The 13,493-nt window shown below is 36.3% G+C and overlaps 1 protein-coding gene across 1 annotated transcript in view; it reads left to right on the top strand.

The window, feature by feature from the left end:
• LOC140743575 (glutamate receptor 1-like) overlaps nt 1-13,493 on the top strand; it is a 99,812-nt gene that overhangs the window by 60,951 nt on the left and 25,368 nt on the right. The window lies entirely within an intron of this gene.

Below are 13,493 nucleotides of genomic sequence, written 5' to 3'. Positions count from 1 at the left end.
ACCGGGTACCTAAGCGTCATAGAATCGTGTCTAATCCCGGTCCTATGAGGCTTTGAGTAGCCCATTGATTAATAAAGACCCACTTGTGAAAACAACTATTTTGTACAGTGAGAAATAGCTAAAATTGTTAGTGAGAAATTAATTAAAAAATAAAACAGTCCTCCAATATTTCACAAACTTTGTTCTACAAATACTAAGGCATTGATGGTAAAATATTTTATCGTTATAATATATAAGAAAAAAACAATTTGCATTGTTTTTTTACAAGAATATACAAATAAAAATATACAAAAAATGAGTAAAGCAAAAAAACTCTGTAACCGAAAGCGCTCTCGGGAGGGTTCGAACCACCGACCTCTCAGCCTATCGGCCGAGCGCGCTATCGACTGCGCCACGAGAGCTATGTTATTGAGTGGCGAAAGTATCCTATAGATAAGCGTTTCCCAGCCTTTTTCAGTCCACGGACCCTTACGAAATCAAGCACAGTTTACACGGACCCCCTTAATCAAATAAACAGCAAGAAATACGGATTAGGTATTTATTTTAGTTATTACAGATACAAAAAACAACAAATACAGAAGGTAATTATAACTGTTTATCATGAAAAATAATTATGAAAAAAAAATCTAATAAAACTGGTTTGCTGAGTTTTCGTTTTGCGGCCCTTTTTCATTTAATGTGCGATTTATGTATGGTCCAGATATGATACCGCGGACCCCCATACATATACTTGCGGACCCCCAGGGGTCCGCGGACCACACGTTGGGAAACGCGGCTATAGATAATGCTTTTTTACTCGCTACGGAACGGACATTGTATATTTACTATGCGTTTGGAGTTAGAGGATACGATTTTTATATGCGGTTTTCAGTGATGGGTTTTGATTTGGTTGGCGCATGTTTTAGATAGGTGTTACGGACAACTCACCAAATGCATTGCAGTAAACATTTTTTTTTGCAAACCAATGTTAGCATGTATCTCAAAAATTACTATTCCAATTTTGATGCGATTTTCAGTTATACATTTTGATTAGATTGTATTTAATTCTATTGATTATGTATATTGGTGAAAAAAATAATATTATATTCGATTGGTGCAAGGTCTTAGATAGGTGTCCTGAAAACAATTTACCAGGGGTGCGCTGCAGTAAACATTTCCTTGTGCAAAACCAAAGCTAGTAGTACGATTTGGTTGCGGTTTTTTTCGATAATGGGCTTGTTATGGATTAGTGAGTATTCTTAAATATGGGTTACGGTGGCAAATCATTAGAACCACTACAGCCATATATTTCATTTTAGTTATTACATATTTTAGTATACTACTTACTTACCTATTTGGTTCTCTAAAATGTAGATGTGGCATCAGCATAGGTATTCAACTTCCAATGAACATAAAACAATAAATATAAATAATAAATATAATAAATATAATTGGGGAAAAAGTGTGGGGCGCTTTTCGAACCTGATAAATGGAGCACTCCACACTTTTTCCACATCTATACTATTTACTATTCCTTAATTGATTCCTAGATTGTAGATTATTTTTTGCTTTTTAGTTGATTTTAACATGAAAGCGTGTTTTAGTTTTTTTTAACTATATTTATTTTTTTAATTTTTAGTATTTGTTGTTATAGCGACCACCATCATGCATCGTTTGTAAAAAAATCAAGTGTCTATCTATTACGGTTTAAGAGATAAAGCCCTGTGACCCACGAACAGACAGCGGAGGGTTTCGTTTTATCCTTTGAGTACGGAATCCTAAAAATCATTCTACAAGATGGCATTATAGATATGTTTCAGTACATTTGAGTTATAGGGAAATAACATTATTATTTTCCAAAGCTAAAAATCAATCTAGTAACTTTGCCTGAACGCTCCATTAGGCGCTTTCTCTCGCCTCGAAAATCGTTAATCCTGAGGATATTGATAAGGACAATGGTACAAAATTATTAAAATCGTGTATTGTCATCGGTTCTTGATAATTCTTCAAAATTTTGGATTAAACTAAACGTTCAAAGTGGATAGAAATCGGGCTCAAAGATTCCGTTACTGTTACGTACATACATACATACAAACGTACAACCCAAGCTAATAAAAGCGTGTTAAAAATAGGATCAAAATAGGACATTCACTTGGAGCATTGAATTTTTGCCTGAAACCCTGAAACCGGTATTTGGAAATAAAAACACAAAAACTTGAATATCTCAAAAACAAATCCCTATCGGCTAGGGTGCTTAATGACAAAACCTATTGCAAATGAGCTCTACTTTTACCCCTCCAAGGGAATGTATCGAATTTTCAGTAACCCTGTATATTTCTGCCTAATAACAGAATTTGAATGTTCTGCTACTTATACGAGGCCTTACAACTTAGTCCTCAGGGAGGTAGCATCTAAGGCCGATGCCAGGTAGGTCTCTAATCTATCTGGGATTAAGGACAAATGTGCAGTCGGCACTAAGCTACTTATGCCAGGATGCATAGCATCAGCCCTTAATACTGCTAAGGCAGGAATTGGTATGCCTGTATAAAGTGGTGACTCCGAAATCAAACCACAAAGCGCGTCACCTCCACTATCATTATATGCAAAAAGGCCAGTAAAAGATCAATATTAAAACAAATCAGTCTTTGTAAGCCGCATGTTATGTGCAAATAATTTCGGATCATTAGCAGCTCCATGGTATTTTGAGTACGGACCGCGCCTGGCCTATTGAGACCTGGAATCCTAGGAATACGAAGCATTTTAATTTATTTCACTCGTTAGTTAGAAAGTGTCTCCATTTAATTGCAGAACATGATGAAAGTACGTTCAGGTGCGCCGCCCTCCGGCTCCGTCTGCACTTAATTAGTAAAACGGATATAAATTAATAAAAAATACATTTGAGTCGACACTTTCATTCGTGGTTTAAGTTTCTTTCAGCGTAAGACGAGTTTGCCTTTCTCATCGACGTAAAAAGCACACGAAGTTTAAGTTGTTTATTACTTATAATATATTTAAAGACCTAATTTTAATATTCATAAAGTAGTAATAAACCACTCATCGGGAGGAATAATGGCATTCGACTTGATGTCAATTGGTAATGGAATGAAAATCGTATGAAAAAAAATTGTATGAAAATCTTGACAATACCCGCTCTATGGCTCTAATATAGAGGGTGTAATTTTTTTCAAAATGAACTCGTTCGTATCCCGGCTAAGGAAAAATATATTTTAAGAAACGAATGATGCAGTTTTAGTTTTTATCAAAATCGGCCTCGTAACTCCTTTCAGCATTTTTCGCTAATCCTTATAGTTTCGGATTTGGCCCTGAAGGCCCGTTTGAAAAATTCACCCTGTATATTATAGCAGTCACTATCGATCTTGCTGTTTTAATAGAAAAATATTTCACCCACGTTTATTTATTTTAAGTCAACTGCAAAGACTCCATGCCTTTAACTGCTTCCTGAAAAAGTCTCAACTTTTATAATTTCCAAGAAGTGATTTACGACCGATAATAAAAAATTAAATTTGTTCAAAATAAAACTAATAAAATTCATGTCCTGTGGTCTATCGATGTTAAGTGTTCGGAAGTTCCCTTTCATTAAAATTCAGATTTCAGTATTTGAGCGGAGTTCATCTCAGTTATATTACGAGAGGATCTCGGCGACTCCATTAAGAGCCCTCTGTAATAGCTCACCGACTTCCGTTAATTTTGTCTTACGTAGAACTTTGTAGTTGCTCTTCTGTAGTTATGACTTGATAATGTGCTGAAAAAGTTCTTAAGAATTCCGGGTTATTCCCGTTTTATTTTACTACGGCGCTCAGTACTCTATGTGTGAAGTTGGGCGTTTGTAGAAATATTGTTACTGTTAGTACTTTAATTAATTATTCTAAAGTGTGGTATAGTAGCTATTACTGACTCAAGTATGTGTGTATTACATACATACAGAGGCTTTTATTATAAAGCGTTATTATTTTTTGTTTGGCAAAAACAGCAATTATATTAATGCACGTAAAATGATACGGGTAAACATTTTAAAACAAAAAAAAATACGCCATGTATTTATTATTTCACAACTAAATATCAGTAAGGTTTTTCGTTGCCATGCTTAGTACCTAACATTAATCAAGAAATGTTGAAAGTAGCGTCAATCAGAGTGATGTCACACAAATTGAGGGCAGTAGGGTTAGTGGAAGGCTTAAGATAGGTTGGCTAGATTTGCTAATTTGGTTCGCTTGGCTTGGTTAGATTGACTATCTTGCTTAGGTTGACTAGTTTCGATGGCCAACAATTCGCGGCATTATAAATGATTTTTATGATTAATTAACTTAAATCATATATTTACTTTAAATAATCAATACTATGCCATAATTGACCACGCCGAGCGTGAGGCCCACTGTAGAGCTGGATAAAAATATAAACATTTTGACCCAAATCTATCTATATCCTTGTTTTTTTTTTGGGTATTTCATTTCGATAATGAAATCGTAAATATATAATAAATGTCGCGACAGTGTGTCTAATCTTGCACGCCGAGCTCGACAGTCATAAACTAAATAACAACAATACCCAACTAACAACGTGATCGATTGCATGACAGAATGATCAGGACTTAGGAAAAGGTGAACGAACAATCTTGCAAGATAAGCGCGGTTCAACTGGATAGTTTGAACGCTTTCATACTGGCTTAAGCGAGTTTGAAGAGATTTAAAACTTCTGGACTACTCTCACTGTGATTTGAATAAATCAAAGCTTTTGCACAGTAATAAAATAGGGATAGAAACACACAGCCCCACGGCTTATGTTGTTATAATCCGCGCCAAACTGATAGTCCGCTCTGAAGTTGTTGCGAGCAGTTAAAGTCATACATACCTATTGCTATGGCGACGCGACTGATTTCTTTTCAGAATGGACTATCAGTTTGGCGCAGACTATACTAAGTTAAGCAGTGTCGGTTACGGTTGGACAATAGATGAATGACCGTTAGTAGTTACATTTTATCCACACTATTTTACATTGAAGTAACACATGAGCTTGAAGTCCATTTGGTAAGTGACTACTGCCACCCATGGATCTGTAATTAATTGCAAATAAGGTTACATCCCTACCTGAGTTTGGCCATAGATAATTCGTTACCTCTTGGGACTAAATTAGAAGGCCTCGGAAAGGCCGGGTGTACTTCCAAAAAGCGCATACCGCCGATCGACCCAAAATTTGGTAGACTAACGTATTTTGACCTCCTGATCACGAATATCATAACGAAAATTGGCGCAAACGCCATTTTGAATAAGAAAAATAATTATAGTTCAAAAAACTAAAAAACACGCTTTTATGATAAAATCAACTAAAAAGTAGAAAATAATTTTCAATCTAAGAATCAATTAAGGAACAGTAAATAGTATAATTGTGGAAAAAGTGTGGGGTGCTTTTCGAACCTGATAAATGGAGCACCTGGTGCTTTTCGAACCTGATAAATGGAGCACCCCACACTTTTTCCACAATTATACTATTTACTGTTCCTTAATTGATTCTTAGATTGAAAATTATTTTCTACTTTTTAGTTGATTTTATCATAAAAGCGTGTTTTTTAGTTTTTTGAACTATAATTATTTATTAATTTTTAGTATTTCTCGTTATAGCGACCACCATTATTCATAGTTTGTAAAAAAATCAAGTGTCTATCTAGTACGATTTAAGAGATAAAGCCCAACGACAGACGAACAGACCGCAGAGGGTTTCGTTTTAACCTTTGAGTACGGAATCCTAAAAATCATTCTACAAGAGCGCATTATAGATATGTTTCAGAACATTTAAGTTATAGGGAAATAACATTATTATTTTCTAAACTAAAAATCACGATATAAAAGTTACGCCTATTGAAACTAAATAGCAATAATTATTATTTGCAATCTAAAGTTGCGATGAACTTTGCTGAAGGTGTTTGAAAAATCTCGCCTCGAAAATCGTTAATCCAGAGGATGTTGATAAGGACAATGGTACAAAACTATTAATGTTTAAAATATTGAATTGTCATCGGTCCTTAATAAGTATGCCAAATTTCGAGTTAATCCGACGTTTTGAAGGGGGTTAAAATCATGTTCAAAGATTCCGTTACATACTAACATACCAACATACCAACATACATACGTCTGAAGCTAATAAAAGCGTGTTAATGAAGGAGAACCTCTTTTCGTTCGGTGTGCATCGCACATTCCTAACCGAATTAGACTATTTTTTTTGGCTTTCCCCAGAAAGGGTGTGTGTGTATGTGTGTGTGTTTGGGTGTGTGGAAAATTCGTCAAAACAATTCGTTTAAATTAAATTGTTGAACCGATTTGTCGAATACTCTATTTTTTTTTCATTTACCAATCGCGCGAACTCTGAATACTTTCCGCTATAGCATTTGAACTTTGTGATGATTTCCCGCTATACCATTTCAATTTTTTGATGATTTTCCGCTGTAGAAATGAAAATCAAAATGGCGTTTGCGCCAATTTTCGTTATGATATTCGTGATCAGGAGGTCAAAATACGTTAGTCTACCAAATTTCAGATTGATCGGCGGTATGCGCTTTTCGGAAGTTTATCCGAAAGGCCAAAGCGGAATACAACAGAACTTAGGTAGAAATGGTTTTGACACTTCTTTGCTTCTAAGGACAAGTGAAGGCACCAGTCTCGGTGGTGATAATTTGGTAGCAGGCCATGCCAGAGACGTTACGTGTGAATTACAAGACATCCGTTACCGATTGTTAACTTACGCTAACGTTTCGGAGCAGTGTGTAACGTTTAGGAGCCAAGGTTCATAAAATAACAATCTGCTTAGAAAACACGTTATGACCATAACAATTGTGGGTAGGTATAGTAAATAACTTAATATCGTGTACCTAATAATTAGTATTTTTACCACGCTTTTATTAGCTTGGGTTGTATGTATGTATGTATGTCCATATCAACATCCGCAGGATTGACGATTTTTGAGGCGAGATTGTTCGAGCGCCTTAGAGAAAGTTCATCGCAAAATTACTAGATCGCAAACAATTATTTCTTTTTAGTTTCAACAACTGTTATAGCGCGTTCTTTAGTTTTTAATTTTGTTTCGTGCAACACAATTCTGTTGCATTATGAGTGTCTGTCGTTAATAGAAGGAAGATATTTGACCTATTTCATTAACATACATAAATATCGTGTAACGTGCACATAAATCGCGGAAGCCGCAAATGAGTTGGCCGTGGCCATACAACGGAACCACAAATGTACCGAGTCAGTCTTAAATACTCAGTGGCCGGACTTGTGTTCTGTTATTCTCGCGCTTGTAAGTATATACAATGACCAATGTGCTAGAATCCGCCTGTATGCACACTGTGCTGCCTTTTTTCGAGGAGAAATCCTGCATGGGTTCCTCTCAGCAAGCGAAGAGGATATGCCGGATTCTTACCGGCTAAAACCCCACGGTAGTCCACTGTACGCTCTTTCTCAGGACCACGGTTACGCGTATAGCAGTCCTCCGCGATCCTGACGATGTCTGCCCACAGCACTGCTCATCTCTGTTTGGGATGAAGTTGGAGCTGCTCCATCCCATCTTATCTGATGTGTGCGCACCCCGCGATCTCCTCTCATAATGAGAAGGATTAGGCCATAGTCCACCGCGCTGGCCAAGTGCGTATGGGTACACTTCACATTTGAGATTTGTTTTTTGTAAAACTCTCAGGTATGCAGGTTTCCTCACGATTTTTTCCTTCACCATTTAGCAAGTGATAATTAATTTGTAATACGCACATAACTTTAAAAAATCGGAGGTGCGTGCCTGGGATTTGAAATCACTGGTAGTTAGATCTAGGCATTAGGTAGGAATTATTTTTTTGCCTTATATATTCTTTCAGGATTTGTCTGTTGTAAGGTTATTTACATTACATTTATCATATACAGCTTATAAGGTCAACAAGGTTTCTTAAAAAATATCGTATCGATAGAAGTCAAGAAACCACAATACAATGTTTTCCTTCTGGTAGAGGTACAAAATTTCTTAAACTTGTCTATGTAGTACAATTTTGAAATTGTATACCTACAGTAGCCCCATTACTTGCAAGTTTTTTTCATAAAATTCAGTATAGTAACCATTTCCCAGAAGAATTGACCCGCTTCTCCTTTGGGTGAAACTTTAAAAAATTCATTTATAAGCGGCGTTCCCCATAAATTGTGGATCGTTCAAGTTATGGGAAAAGTTTGACGAGTCGCGGACGCTTTGTCATTGGGAAGCCAATTGGACGGTTCCGTGTTCAATCCCTAGCAAAGCAGAGAAGTAAATATGTGTATAGGCGGTGGTACAGTACCCTTAGGATGAGTTTTTACGTTTTTGCAAAAATGACTGTTTTAGTATTTGTTTACGTATGTCCCATACATTTCCAATCAGTTCTGAAACAGTCTGAAACAGTCCGCTAGGGGCGCTGATTGGAAAAGGATAGGCAAATACGTAAACAAATACAAAAACAGTCATTATTGTAAAAACGTAAAAACTCATACTAAGAGTGTAGGCTCCGTGACGCTACATAAACTACGCATAAGCTTCACTGTACCGGGCTAATATACAGAAGGTTTCACGTGCTACACTTTGCCATTTTTTATATAATATAGGAGTAGCAGACGAGCATGCAATCCATCTGATGATACGTGGCTACTGCCGCCCATGTACATTTGTAATTAACCCTAGATATGATTAGATATTCGTACCTGAGGTCGGCTGCAGATGAGCCGCTACCCCTGAGGACTAAGTTGGAACGCCTCGGAAAAGTAAGTCTCCCTTACCACATCCTTCAAACCAGAACACAGCAACGTTTAACACTGCTGTAATGAAGCAGAAATAGGTGTAGCGGTGGTGCCGCCGGAGTCAACCCACACTGGTTTCTACAGATAATAAAACATTACAAAAGCACAACACAATCAACCGATTTTTGTTATTATTGTATTTGTCCAATGTATCCATAACCACTACGGACACTAGAAGATTGTGAGCGTAGAAAGCAAAATTTACTTATCTTCAAATAAGGTAAAATGTAGATTGTAATGCCACCATTGATAACATAATTACAGATGCTAACAAAGCTAAAACAAATACGCTTCGTTGTACATTTCGCCGGATGCAGCATTTTATTATGCTAAACGCAAAAGCCAGACAATAGCGTTTAATGTATTTGTACTGGCACACATAGAACACAAATGCACTCCTAATGCGTGAATGTCATATATCACTTAAATAGATATTAAGATTAAAATTACTTTGCAACAATCCGCTACAAATATGTACGATGGTATATATTTTAAACCATGCAGTATGTAACACCCTCCCTCCCTCAAACGATGCGTGCAGATGCAGAATATTAAAAACTAGCTGACCCGGCAAACTTTGTACCGCCTCAAAATCTATTTATCAAATATATTTCATTTAAAATATAGCCTATGTTACTCGTGGATAATGTAGTTTTCGAATGGTGAAAGAATTTTTAAAATCGGTCCAGTAGTTTTTGAGCCTATTCATTACTACCAACCAAACAAACAAAGTTTTCCTCTTTATAATATTAGTGTAGATATACACCACCATACCCTATGGAGGGTTGGATAACATTATAAAAGGCATGCATTAGGTTGACAGCGTCACTTAACGATTAACCGTCGTAGAGTCAACTTACCCTGATGATGCTCCGTTTTGGAGCGAAACACGTGTTGGTGATGGTATGTATGGTCCTCTTGATGGTCACCTTAACTCGAAGAGATATGCTTCTACTTATAAAGAGATTTTGTTTCTGCTACCTGAAGTTGAGTTAATAATAAAGTTGATCACCTCTAACGCCATATCACAGCTAAACACTTTTGTTAGTGCTATTTGATACAAAAACAAAATTCCCCACTGCTTAAAATAATGAATAGACAAATAATGTAGCCCATGTCACTCCCACTATGTAAACGATTCCAACTACACGGCATAAAGTAAAATCTTTCAAACAGTTTGGGTTGTAGAGCGTGATAAGACTGAGATATACATACATATCTCTCAAAAAACATTGCCCTCCGCAGTCGGATAAAAAGTTTAGAGCTTTGTTTATATTAATCCAAAGTCAAACAAAAAAGTGTGTAACTGTAAAAAACGTGATTGCTTGGTCACATTACTACAGAGAAATGAGGTCATATAGCATAATGATACCTAACCTCTACTCTATAGTTCTCAGTGAATAATGTAAATAGGCTTATCTGATACAAATTGTATAAGGGCTCATATACTTGCGGATTCGAGTTAAATGTGACGTGATATATGATATTAAGCATTAAATTGAGTTCACCGTACAACTTAGAACTGCGAATCAATTAAAGTTTAGAACACGAGTGTCCCGTTTGCTTCGTTCGTAATAGTCGGTGTTTAAGTGCCCTAAAGTTACAAGCCGGTGTAGTTAGGGTCAGATCACATGGACGATACGTTAATTGCAATTCTGCCTAAAGTTGCAAATCGGTGTATTTAAAGACGGATCACGTGGACGATACGTTAATTGCAGTTTCTACCTAAACTCGCAAGCCGGTGTATTTTAAGTCGGATTATATGGACCATACGTTAACTGCAATTTCTACTTAAAGTTGCGAGCCGCTGCATTTATACAGACAACAATTAGTTTCTATCTAAACTTGTAGAAGTCATTTCTGAGAAATACGTTAAAACGTATTTAATGATACAAAATAGAAAAAGATATAGCGATGGTGCCCCCAAACCGCAGACAAATATACAAACATCCAGATTCAGAAAAAAACAAACAAAAGCATTCTAGACTCACAGTCCCACATTAGGATTCCCTGTATCGGTTGCCCTATGGACTCATACAGAGGCAAATACACAAACACCCACAGCCCCACACCCAGAAACGAAAGAACTAAATTCATCATTTAGATATCTTTCTGTCCGAGGATCGAACCTGGGACCCTCTACGTGTCAGACTGATATGGTGACTGCGCCACGCGCGTCGATGAAAAGAACATAAATCTAAATTCATCATTTAGATATTTGTTGCGCCAGGAATCGAACTCGAAACCCCCAAACCGTCAGACCAGTCCGCCGCAGGGATCGTACTTCAGATCCTTGTACTTCACGCTACTTTGGCTCTCGAGCTTCCTACTTCGCTTTATCAATTAAACTAGTTGTACGACGCTATTTTATCTCAAAGGCACTTATCGAAAACAAATTGTTAACTCTGTCCATGGTAGCTAAGTATTGAGTCAAAGTAGTTTGTGATAGTTTATCTCTTTAAACTGCTACGGCTTTCTACTTTATAAATTTTATAGACAAGTTACTAAACTGTTCTTGAACGAATTTTATAGCCGTCACTGAAATAACGATTATTAATAACTACCGTTCTTGGTACGGTCGATTCAAACTATTCAATGTTTTGTGTACCAAATATCAAAATTTTGATCATTTCTATGTACTAGAAATTACCAAATTGGATAATTTAGTAACAATTGGGCATTAGTCATCATGAAAAAATATATAAGATGTCATTCTAAGTTTTATTTAATAGAAAGAGAACTGCTCGGTTGTAACTACACTTACTTAAAAATAGCTCAATGTTTAATTTATAAGACATGTTTGAAAAGTAAGCTGTCGTAAAGTTTATTATTGTATTGGCTACATGCATAGATATATTATACAACAGCAGGATAATATATCTATGGCTTCATGCAATAAAAAGTCAATAGGTAAAACATTGTTTTTTTATAAATATTAGACACCACACGATTGTTATTAGACAGAGTTTAACATGATACCATCAGTTCGTTAAGTAGCGAAGATATTCGAATACTAGATTTCACGTTAAATTATAGCTAAAGTGTAATAACTAGATCCTCACGGATATAATTTGGTTTAACAGCAGTATTTGCAATATCAAACTTTGTCAGGTGAAAGATTCTAAGTTATCGTTTTAGCATCTAAATAGCTAATATTTATGAAACTTCGTTGTATAAAACTATCAGGTGTACATTGAGTTACACAGAATTTCTAATACATAACAAAAGATTTATCTGAATAGTCACAACATTAAGCCGATCTAAAATTTAGCTTTTACAAAGTAATTGACGCTACAACGCTTTGAAACACTGGCTGCATATAACTTTATGGTATGCATTAGTTTTCGCTTCTGACTAACTCAAAATTTCTAATACTTAATACATTACTTAAGTATAGTTGCAACAGATTTACTTCAATAGTCCTAACACTAAGCCGCCGGTCTAAAAGTCAGCTTTACAAAGTACGCCATTTGAAACGTTGGCCGCATGAAACTTTAGCATATGCATTAGTTTTGGCTTCTGAGTAGCTCGGAAGTTCTAAATTCTAATACTACTGCACACTGTTCCATTATTAAAATTATAGTTATAGGAAATTTTATCGGACACCGACAACACTAAGCCGTCGCGAAGTCAGCTTTTACAAAGTACTCGCTGTTGGAATCACCGGCTGTATCAAACTTTGCTGATGCATTAGTTTCGGCTCCCGAGGAGCTCAGAAGTTCTATATACTCATACTTTATAATAATTTGCCGATGGAATAATAGTAACAAGGGATTTACCTAAGCAGTCGAAGTACTAAGTCGTTGATTAAGACAGCTTCTATTAGTACCTACTTGAAGGTTTTATAACCTCTTGCAGTATTAAGGTTGTATGAGCAGGGCAAATATGATATTTATTAATAATAATTTATTTCTTTACACCTTTACCTTTAAACAATTTCGTCTACCAAACTGGTGGACGAATTTACATAATTTACAATATTTGACGAGAATCAAACTAGGGTGCCATGTATTGTTTTTCACTTATTTTCTCTTATGCAATAAAATACAAAGCTGATGTACACAGCTGCGTTTGTAAATATTCCCAATTCGATACAATTCCTTTGCAGTCCCATCAACACCTTGATTAAATTGGTTCAAAAAGCATTAAAAACTACTAGTTTTCGCCCGCGTTTAAAAGAAAATAATATGACATAGAAGGTACGAATTTTCAGTTTTATGTAAGTTAGTACATAAAACTGAAAATTCGTACAGACAGACAGACAGACAGACAGGCAGGCAGACAGACAGACAGACAGAGTTACTTTCGGATTTATAATATTAGTAATTAAAAACCACAATATGCGGATGTGAATAGATCTTTAAAGGTGGTAGAACGCTTTGCGGTTCGACTCCGGCAGCACCACCGCCTCATCTATTTCTGCCTCATAACAGCAGTGTTGAGCGTTGCTGTATTCTGGTTTGAAGGGTGTGCTAAGGGAGACACACTTTTCTGAGGCGTTCCAGTTAGTCCTCAGGGGTAGCGGTGCATCGTTGGCCGGCCTTAGGTAAGAATATCTAATCCTATCTGGGGTTGGTTACAGATGTTCATGGGCGGCAGTAGCCAATTACCATCAGGTGGACTGCATGCTCGTCTGATATACCAAAATTATATCTGATCAAATGAAAGGACATTTCAACCAAAAATTTTCTTTTA

This window comes from Epargyreus clarus, unplaced genomic scaffold (assembly GCF_041222505.1).
Source record: "Epargyreus clarus isolate Ecla_fem2 unplaced genomic scaffold, WU_Ecla_fem_2.2 ptg000007l, whole genome shotgun sequence".
NCBI classification, from domain to species: domain Eukaryota; kingdom Metazoa; phylum Arthropoda; class Insecta; order Lepidoptera; family Hesperiidae; genus Epargyreus; species Epargyreus clarus.
Note: the sequence above shows the minus strand (reverse complement) of the source record. Positions and strands in the feature narration are given on the sequence as shown.